Here is a 10,569-nt window from a genome sequence, read left to right on the forward strand (position 1 = left end):
CTGCGAGCTATTTTACGGCTGCGGCTGGAGCGTCATGCCCAGCACCAGGAGGCGACGCGCTTCCGTAAACATTATCCCCTATTTTCAAGAGTAAAAAAAAAGTCCTTGAATTGGATTTTCAAAGCATTTCCATGACTGTTGAAGGTTTGTAGAAAAGATATATGAAGAGATACTGAGGTTTCTTAAAGTAGATTATGAGATACTGGCACGGACCTAATACAAATCTTTACCCTATCCAGTCTACTCATAAAACAAGCTATCGTCCCTGCACTAACTATGTGATTGCTGAGTCTATTCCATTCCCCCACCACCCTATTACTAAACCAATGCTTGCCTATATCTCCTAAATCTATACTTTTCTAATTTAAATCCATTACTTCTTTTCAACGACAGCTGATCTAGTTAACGAAGTAAATGTTGGTCCAGTTTTTAGTTCTAGCGATCACCGAACAATCACATTCAGCATCAATATGAAAGAAAGTAAAGTAACTCCTAGTAAAGAAAAGGTGCCTGATTATCAGAGAGCGAATTTCGTAAGACTCCGATCAATTCTAAATAATTCTGACTGGACTGAAATCACGGCGGAAACAGATATTGATAAATCTTGGGGGGCCTTCACCACAATATTGAACAATGCCATAAGCATATGCGTACCCTATCGTAACAGACGTTCAGCTTCTAAGAAGAAACCCAAATGGTGGAATAACGAAATTCAAAATAGCCTATCTCTAAAAAAGCAGCATTATACAGTAGGTACATATCATCTCAGAGCGAGGCTGACAAACTAGAGTTGGACAGAATTCGCCTGAAACCAAGAAATTAATAAAACGAAGCAAGAAAAATCATGAAGAATATATAACGGAAACAAGTAAATCTAATCCTAAAGAATTTTTCAGCTATGTAAATAATAAAAAGTCACTCACTTGTGGTATCGGACCGCTTGCAAATGAAAATGGTAACCACACGAACGATGAAAATGAAAAGGCTACAATCCTAAAAAAATTTTTAGCATCCGTATTTACCGGAAGATTGTTTATCACCTCAACCGCCGGAGGTTAGAAGGACCGAAAAGATGTTAAGTGGCGTGCTCATCGTGAAAGTGACATTTCGCGACAATTGAAAAGATTAAAGTAAGCAAAGCTCCTGGTCCAGACAAAATTACCCCTAGGGTCTTAAAAGAAATCAAACATCAAATTTGTAAACCGCTCTCCATCATATTCAATAAATCTTTAACAGCTGGAAAAGTTCCGTCGGATTGGAAACTTGCAAATGTCACACCAATTTTCAAAAGGGGACAAGTCTCATCCAGGAAACTATCGACCAATTAGCCTGACATCTATTGTTTGTAAGTTAATGGAGACTATCATTCGCGACAATATGGTGAAATTCTTGAAGAAAATAATATAATAAATAATTGCAACATGGCTTCCGTAGTAAACGTTCGTGTTTGACTAACACTTGATTTTTTCACTATATTTTTGAGGTGTTCGATGAAAGCAGATCAGTAGATATCATATATCTGGATTTTCAAAAGGCATTTGATAAGGTCCCCCACCAACGATTGCTCAGCAAACTACTGGCGCACGGTATCTCGGGTAACATTCACAATTGGCTTGACTGGCTCTCTGAGCGGAAACAGAGAGTAGTTCTAACCGGTGTTACATCTAACTGGCTCGATGTCAAAAGCGGCGTACCTCAAGGATCAGTGCTTGGCCCCATGCTCTTCTTAATTTATGTTAATGATATCGATGATGGGCTCATTTGCAAAGTATCAAAATTTGCTGATGACACAAAATTGCTAGTAAAGTAACTGCGATACTCGTGAAGAAGCTTTACAATCAGATATAGATCGACTTGCGTTGGGCCAATCAATGGCAAATGAAATTTAACGTTGAGAAATGTAAAGTGTTGCACATCGGAAAAAATAACAATTGCGTTGATGCGTAATGAATGGCCAACAACTTTCTGCAGTAAGTAAAGAAAAGGATCTTGGAATCACTATATCAAGCGATTTAAAACCCGGTCAGCATTGTTCAGAGGTAGTTAAAACTGCAAACAAATTGGTTGGCTTCATCGGACGAGTCTTTAATAATAAATCGGAAAAAGTAATATTAAAACTGTATAATTCGTTGGTTCGACCCGTCTAGAGTACTGTGTACAGTTTTGGTCTCCCTACTACAGAAAAAACATAGAAAAGTTGGAGCGGGTCCAGCGAAGAGTAACAAAGATGATTCCTAGGTTGAGAAATTTGTCATATGAACAAAGGCTTAAAGAAGTAAATTTATTCAGCCTATCAAAAGCGAAGAATGCGGCGATCTAATAGAAGTGTTTAAAATGTTCAAAGGATTCAGTGATATTAATGCGGAAGATTACTTTACAATTGATCGATCAAATAGAACAAGAAGAAATCACAATTTGAAGATAAGTGGTAAAAGATTCTCGTCGCACGAAGCTAAACACTTCTTCTTCAATCGAGTTGTTAATGTTTGGAACTCTCTACCTTGTGATGTCGTTGATAGTACAACAGTTACGGCCTTCAAGAATAGATTAGACAAGTGTTTTGAATCCAACCAGCAACTAAGATATTACTCATTGTCGTAATAACGTTAAGTTCTTTCGAATACTGGTGTCCTTGTCCGCTTTTATTGCCCGGTTAGTGGTAGCAGTAATGGTAGTTCTTTCCTCTTTCCTACATAAATTCCATGCAGTTTTTCCATGCTGCATGGTTCTTTTTCCTTTCCTGCCAGCTTTGGCTGGAGGGATGGGGGGGTGGGGAGGAGCCTTCGCCTTTGCTGTCCTTCATCTTCCACCTTTGATTAGATAGTTAGTGTAGCTTGTCACAAACAACCTCGAAAGGACCAGCAGGTCTGCTGTTGTTTGTTCTTCCTTTGTGTTCTATCCTGCTGGGTAATTCTCAGTACTTTACTTATATCGCCTTTGTTGTAACCCTTGACCCATTTGAATACTTCTATCAGATCTCCCCGCACTCTTCGGCTCTCTAGTGAATGTAAGTTTAGATGTTTCAGCCTATTTTGATATGGGAGGTTCCTCAGCCCCTGAATCATCTTGGTCATCCTCCTCTGAACTGATTCTAGCAAGTTGATGTCCATTCTGTAGAGGCAGCTCCTTTGACCCTAAGGTCCCGTGTATCTAACCCCACCTAATATCGCTGTCCATGAATTTATCTAGTCTATTTTTGAATGTGACAATTGTATTGGCACTCACCACGTGACTGCTAAGCCTATTCCACTCATCCAGCACCCTGTTTGTAAACCAATTTTGCCTGTGTCCCTGTTGAATCTGAATTTATTCAGTTTAAACCCATTACTTCGTGTCCTACTCGGTTCTCTTACCAACAAAACCTTATGAATGTCTCCCTTATTAAAGCCCTTCATCCATTTATAAACCTCGATCATGTCTCCATACCTTCGCCTTTCTAGAGAATGCAAGTTTAACTGTTTGAGTCTTCCTTGTATGGCAAGCTTCTCAACCCCTGAATCATCTTAGTCATCCTACTCTGCACCGATTCTAACATTTTGATATCCATTCTATAGTAAGGTGACCAGAACTGAACCGCACAGTCAAGATGAGGTCTAACTAATGCTAAATATAGTTTGAGGAAGACTTCGGGGCTTTTGTTGCTTACGCTCCTTGAAATAAATCCCAGTACCCTATTTGCTCGATTTCTAGCTTGAATGCATTGTGCCCTTGGACGGAGATCAGAGCTCACTAAGACCCCTAAATCCCTCTACCCAGACCTGCTTATGAGAGTGTCATTTAAGCAATAGTTATGTGAGGGGTTCTTCCTACCTACACTCAGAATACTGCACTTCCCTACATTGAACTCCATCTGCCATTTATTCACCCAGTCATACAATCTGTTGAGTTCACCCTGGAGGATACTAGCGTCCTGATCCGACTCAATTACTCTACCAATCTTGGTATCATCTGCAAATTTACTAACATCACTACCATAGCTGGGAACGATAACGAAAACCTTATTCCCGATAACCGATAACTGATAATGAAAACCTTAGCGGTGATAACCGATATTAGTTAAATAGAGACACAAATATAGGCGGTAACGATGGCGATATAAATCCACAATTCGATACTAGCTTCTGATAAGTCCGATGGTACGATACTATATTGATATTTCAAATAAAAAACATAGATGAATTCAAATTTTCATTATCCGTATTTTAGAAAACTTACAAAACCTGAAAACCACACGTTGACACGTACATATGGACGGTAATACTAGAAACGCTTGAACCGGTGTTGTGTTATTTGGCGTCTCCACCGTCAAAAGCTGGCGCTTTTGTGTACAAACACTGGTCGCTCGTGAACTGCGCATGCTCAGACCAGCAACCGTAGACCTGTACAGTCTCACAAAGCTTTAAACCGTAATTAAGAGTTGCTGGAAGGCTGAATCAGACATACAGTACCACTACCACCATCCTCGCTGTTTCTAGAACGACACTCGATCTGTACGAGTTGTATTTATATGTACAGAGTGTCGTTCTAGAAACAGTGAGGATGGTGGTGATCTATGTTTAATTCAGCTTTCCAGCAACTCTTAATGTGTTAAAAAGCTTTGTGAGACTGTACAGGTCTACACTTACTGGTCGGAGCATGCATGATTCACGAGAGACCAGTGTTTGTAAACAAAAGCGCCAGCTTTTGACGATGGGACACCAAATAACACAACACCGGGTGCCTTCAATACCATGGCATGCTCACAAACGAATATGGAATATCAAATTTGAGGCAGTGAATAATCATTTTTGGGGCAAAGTTAAATGATTTTTCTCTTTAATATATTCCTTTTTTGAGTAACATAAAAAATAACCTAGTGTTTTAATTTTGATGATCTAAGTATGAAATCTCTTCACCGAAGATATTTCATGTTCCGAAGTTTTTTCATACAACACCGGGCCACGCATGCACAGTAGGGAGACAACGTTTTTTTTTTCTTCTGAGGCGGAAAAAAATAGCGATTATTGCTAGTTTGCTTACAAAAGTAACGAAGATACCGATATATATTTAAATAAGTAGCGGATGGCCGATAACCCGACTTTGTTATCAGTGATAAAGTATCGAGATAACTTATCGCGATAACGCCCACCTATGATCATTACTAATTCCTGTATCTAAGTCATTGATATAAATAATAAACAAAAGTGGACCTAATACCAAACCTTGTGGGACCCCACTCATAACACATCCCCAGTCAGATCTTTTACCATTGATTTGCACTCTTTGCTTCCTATTGCTAAGCCACGCCTTGACCCAGTTCAAAACTTTACCCTCTACTCCGTGAGCCTGTAATTTAAGCAAGTCATTGGTGAGGAACTTTGTCAAACACTTTACTAAAATCAAGATAGATTACATCATAATTTTCATCTCTGTCAACTGCCTCAAATACTTTATTGTAGAAGGACAAGAGATTGGTGAGGCATGACCTACCTTTTGTGAACCCATGCTGCAAGTCGTGAATTAAGCTACGTTTCTCTAAATGCTCCCGAATGTTCCTGGCTATTATGGACTCCAGCATCTTGCCTATAACCGATGTTAAGCTAATTGGGCGATAGTTTGAAGCAACTGACCTGTCCCCCTTTTTGAAAATCGGCGTCACATTAGCTACTTTCCATAGGCTCGGCACAGCCAGTATTTACCGACATCTTAACCCCTTCAATACGATGACGCCTATGTAGGCGTCATGAAGCTAACAGCATATCGATGACGCCTACGTAGGCGTCATATTTCTATTCTGTTTCTTCTTCTATTGAGTTGTCCCGTGCTTTGTGTTGGTTACTAAGTAAAGGCGTATGCTGTCCTTGAAATCCTATTGCTCCTCCCACCATCCTTGTTCCCACCAATCACAAAAAATGAGCTACAGTATGCACCGCCTTCTTCCCGCCTTGTTTCTAAAATTAGGAAGTCTCATTGGCTCTCTCTCTCTCTCTTTCTCTCTCTCTCTCTCAGACACCGAGGCGCCGACCAACGTTGCCAGATTGTCGTTCTCGGCCTCCTGTCTGCCAATTTCCGACCCAAAAATCTGCCTCCTCGACCCCAATAATTGCCTTCATATACAGTTATCATTAGAATGGTTAATTATTGGTGTGTTTTCAACAATAGTTATGGGTCAGAAACCGTAAATCTGAGGCTACGAGTATGATAATCTGGCAACGGCGGCGCCGACGCCCTCACGTCTCGCCCACCTCTCTCTCTCTCTCTCTCTCTCTCTCTCTCTCTCTCTCTCTCTCTCTCTCTCTCTCTCTCTCTCTCTCTCTCTCTCTCTCTCTGATAATATCTCGCCATGCTTCCTGCTCTACACAATCATCTTCTTTCTATTTCTTTCCCCTTGCCCTTTCTCCCCTTTCTTTATTTCACGTTGGCGCATTTATATTATGCATAGCAGGTATATGTTGACTCGTCGTGTATGCTGCTTTGCAAATACAGGATACATGTAATGAGGGCTTTCAGCAGCATAATATACGGAGGCGACAAGCAGATACATGCCGGCTCAGGTTTCCCGCCGCGCGCGGCCGAGCACACCGTATATCAGCCAGGCGGGCTTTTTTAACATCCGGAGCGAAGGGGCTAAAGATGTCGGTTAGTGGGTCACTGAGTACATCACCTAATTCCTTTAATACCCTCGGAAATATCCCGTTAGGACCTGGCGACTTGTTCTTCTTAAGCTTATCTATTTCATCCTGAACTACTTGCCTGGTAATGATTATATCCCTCAACTTATCGCCATCCCCGCCCTCGTACACCTGAACCCTTTCCGGTATAGTCGTTCGATCCTCCTGTGTGAATACTGAAAGGAAGTAGTCGTTCAACAATGTGCTCATATTTTCGTAATTTTCTACTAGCTCCCCTGTGTTTGTTTTCAGCGGTCCAATTTTCTCCCGTGTTTTTGTTCTATTCATCTGAAAGAAGCCTTAGGATTACTTTTCGCCTCATTTGCTACTTTGATCTCATAGTTCCTTTTTGCTATCCTGGTGTTTTTCTTAACCAATCTAGATAGTTCGACGTACCGGCCCCTGAGATGTGTTTCCCCATTCTTTATTTTCTGATAAATTCCCTTCTTTAACCCAATCTCGTGTTTTAGTCCACGAGTCATCCATTTAGGATCATTGTTTTCTTTTCTAAGTGTTCGCTGTGGTATATGCTGTCCTTGCCCCTCTACTATTACTCTAACTAAATTATTGTAAGACATTTCTACCTGGTTCTCCTTGCTCTCCAATCCACAGTTCTTGCCCTCATGAATCCCTAAATTATCCCAGTTTGCCCTTTCAAGATGTCTTTGAAGCCCCTCGTAATTTGCTCTTCTGAAATCTGACACTAACACTGGGTTTGGTTCGCAGGTTACCGCCCAGTCTAAGCTAAAACGAATCGTTCTGTGGTCACTATTTCCTAACTCTCCGCCCAACTCCAACTCACGTAGCAAGTTCCCATTATTGGTTAGGACTAAGTCTAATATGTTATCTCCTCTGGTAGGCTCAGTAACTACCTGCTTAAGGAAATTATCTTGTATAACTTCAAGAAAGTCCTCGGCTTCCAGTTCACCCACTAGGTCTTCCCAGTCTATATTCCTATAATTATAGTCCCTCATTACGCAGACATTTCTACTCCTACTCGCCCTGCCAATCTCCTGTAGTAATATACTCGTGTCCTGCCTGTTAAGGCTGGGTGGCCTCCTAGAGTTAGTTTTTCTTTCCCTTTGTAAACGTCCACCGAAACTGATTCTGAATCCATGTTAGTTTTGACTGAATTGTCAACTAAACATTTAAGCGAGTCTTTAACATATAGCGCAACTCCGCCCCCCTTTCTGCCCCTTCTGTCTTTGTGAAACATCTGATAACCTGTTATTTCAAATTCTGATCTAAAATTTCTATTGGCAGTGTCTATCCATGTCTCAGTGATCGCTATTATGTCAAAATTTTCTGAACAAGCTTCACCCCTTAGTAAGTCTATCTTGTTTCTGAGGCTCCTGGTGTTAGTATAGAAGATTCTCAGCCCGCCCTCTGTTACTCCCCTATAATTACTTCTAAGCTGCCTGGTTATATTATGAGCTAGATGTCCTCTTCCATTACTCCTCCCATTGCTCCCATTACTCCTTCCCCCCTCACCTATACTAAAAAATCCCTCAGGGTACCAAGTGCTCGTTCAAGGGAGTCTGAGAGAGCCTCAACACCCTTGAACGTCAAGTGTATCCCGTCACGGGCGTAGAGGGCGTCGTTGCCAAAGAAGAGGTCCCAATTGTCGACGAACAGCCACCCATTGCGCTCGCAGTGCTCAGCAAGTCTGCTGTTCACTGCTATCACCCTGGACAGCCATCCATTGCTAACGCCCCTCCTTGGCAGGACGCCACACACTACTGGCGACCCACCAGCGTCACGTATCCTGCCTAACAATTCTCTAAAACGCCTGAGAAGGTCCTCGCTTGGCACACGAGAAACTGTTTCCACCACAGCTGAGAAAGACAATGGGGTTCGATCCCTCGCTTGCCATACACGCCTCTATCCTGTCTGATATATGGCCCACCCCTGCCCCTGGGAAACACACCCTCGTCCTGTTCTTATCCTTGGAGCAAAAATACTTGTCAACATAACGAACCTGACTATCACCAACAACAAAAACCCGACGGTCACAGAAACTCACAGAAGAATTCCGGAAGAGGCTAACAAAGCCTGTGTCTCCGGTCTCTGTGTTTCCGTTCGGGTGGTCTCCGTGGTCGAGTTGTCTGGACCCGTGCCCAATATCAATGGCTACCATGTGCTCAAGTTTTTGTCTCTGTGATCTCCATGCCTTATCCAACCTATTTTCAAAGGTTTTAACTGATGGTGCACTCACTACTGCTTCAGGGAGGCCGTTCCAGATATCCACCACTCTATTACAGAATGAATATTTTCTTATATCTAACCTGGCACGTTGTTTATATATCTTCTTACTATGTCCCCGTGTAGCTTGATAATTTTGATCCATGAAGAGGCCGCTGCATATGTCACTGTCGTACACTCCATTCATGATCTTGAACAATTCTATCATATCACCTCTTGATCGTCTGTATGACAGGGTTGGGAGGCCTAATTTCTGTAGTGGTTCTGGATATGACAAGTTCTTCAAGGTTGGTACCAATTTGGTGGCTCTTCTTTGAACTGCCTCCACTGCCTCAATGTCCATCTTCTTGCTCGGGACCAGGCTTGGTTTGCATACTCTAGGTGTGGTCGAACTAAGGCAATAAACAATAACTTGAGTTCTGACTCATCCAGTGTCACAAATGTACGTCGGATCAGTCCGACCAATCCGTTAGCCTTATTGATTTTCCTTGCACGGTGTTCTGTAAACTTCCGCTCGCAATCAGTCCAAACTCCAGGTCCTCTTCCACTGTGATGTCCCTTAGCTCCTCCCTCATGTTGCATGTGATCTTTTCTTCATTTGATGTTCCTAGCCTCATAGCACTGCACTTTTCAGGGTGGAACTCCACCAACCACTTCCCCGACCAATGTTGCATCCTGTAGAGATCTTACTGCAGTCTAACACAGTCCTCTCTCTTACCAGTTTGTCTGAAGACCTTTGTATCGTCAGCGTACAAAATAATTAAGCTGTTGAGTACTACATCTGGTAGATCATTTATGTACATAATGAACAACAGTGGTCCAAGCACTGAGCCTTGGGGCACTCCACTAGTAAACATTTGCCAGTCTGATTCTTCTCCATTTACTATAACTCTGTGTTTTCTCTCTGTCAAGAACGCTGCTATCCAGTTTAAAATGTTGCCCCTGATGTTATAACTTTTTATGAAATGCTTTAGCAAAATCACAATATGCAACATCCACAGCGTTACCTTCATCCAGATACTAATACATGGCCAAGTGCAGGGGACTTGGTTTCGATGGAGCAAGTGCCATGGTGGGAACATTCAAAGGGTGTGCCGCAGTACTCATGAAGAAGTACACCCTGGCCAAGCCAATCCACTGCTTTAGCCACCGGCAGAATCTTGTACTGTGAGCGTGTGACGTCAAGGAAGTGAAGATCGCTCTTCAAACACTGACCCAGGTGTACAACACTGACCCAGGTGTACAACACTGACCCAGGTGTACAACCTGACCCAGGTGTACAACCTGACCGAGGTGTACAACACTGACCCAGGTGTACAACCTGACCGAGGTGTACAACACTGACCCAGGTGTACAACCTGACCGAGGTGTACAACACTGACCCAGGTGTACAACCTGACCCAGGTGTACAACCTGACCGAGGTGTACAACCTGACCCAGGTGTACAACCTGACCGAGGTGTACAACCTGACCCAGGTGTACAACCTGACCCAGGTGTACAACCGTTCATTCTCGAATATGCGCTCGAGGTTGTCAAGGTTACCTCAGCCAAGCGAAAAGCTTGTTCCCCCAAAAAAATCGCCCCCCAGAAAATCTCAAGTGTATGCGGATCTTGGTACATAACTGACTCGCTTATAATGTGCTGCAACTACAGTAGAGCCCTACTTACCATGAGATCAATTACACGAGCCACCATCTACCAAGAAAAAAATTAATT

The 10,569-nt window shown here is 42.5% G+C and overlaps 2 protein-coding genes across 42 annotated transcripts in view; one reads left to right on the top strand and one right to left on the bottom strand.

Annotated features, from left to right (window-relative positions):
- The window catches only part of LOC126984800 (mastermind-like domain-containing protein 1), a 128,101-nt gene that overhangs the window by 23,831 nt on the left and 93,701 nt on the right, over positions 1-10,569 (top strand). The window lies entirely within an intron of this gene.
- The window catches only part of LOC126984803 (uncharacterized), an 82,750-nt gene that overhangs the window by 15,010 nt on the left and 57,171 nt on the right, over positions 1-10,569 (bottom strand). The window lies entirely within an intron of this gene.

The sequence above is a fragment of the Eriocheir sinensis genome, chromosome 57 (genome assembly GCF_024679095.1).
Source record: "Eriocheir sinensis breed Jianghai 21 chromosome 57, ASM2467909v1, whole genome shotgun sequence".
Lineage (NCBI taxonomy): Eukaryota > Metazoa > Arthropoda > Malacostraca > Decapoda > Varunidae > Eriocheir > Eriocheir sinensis.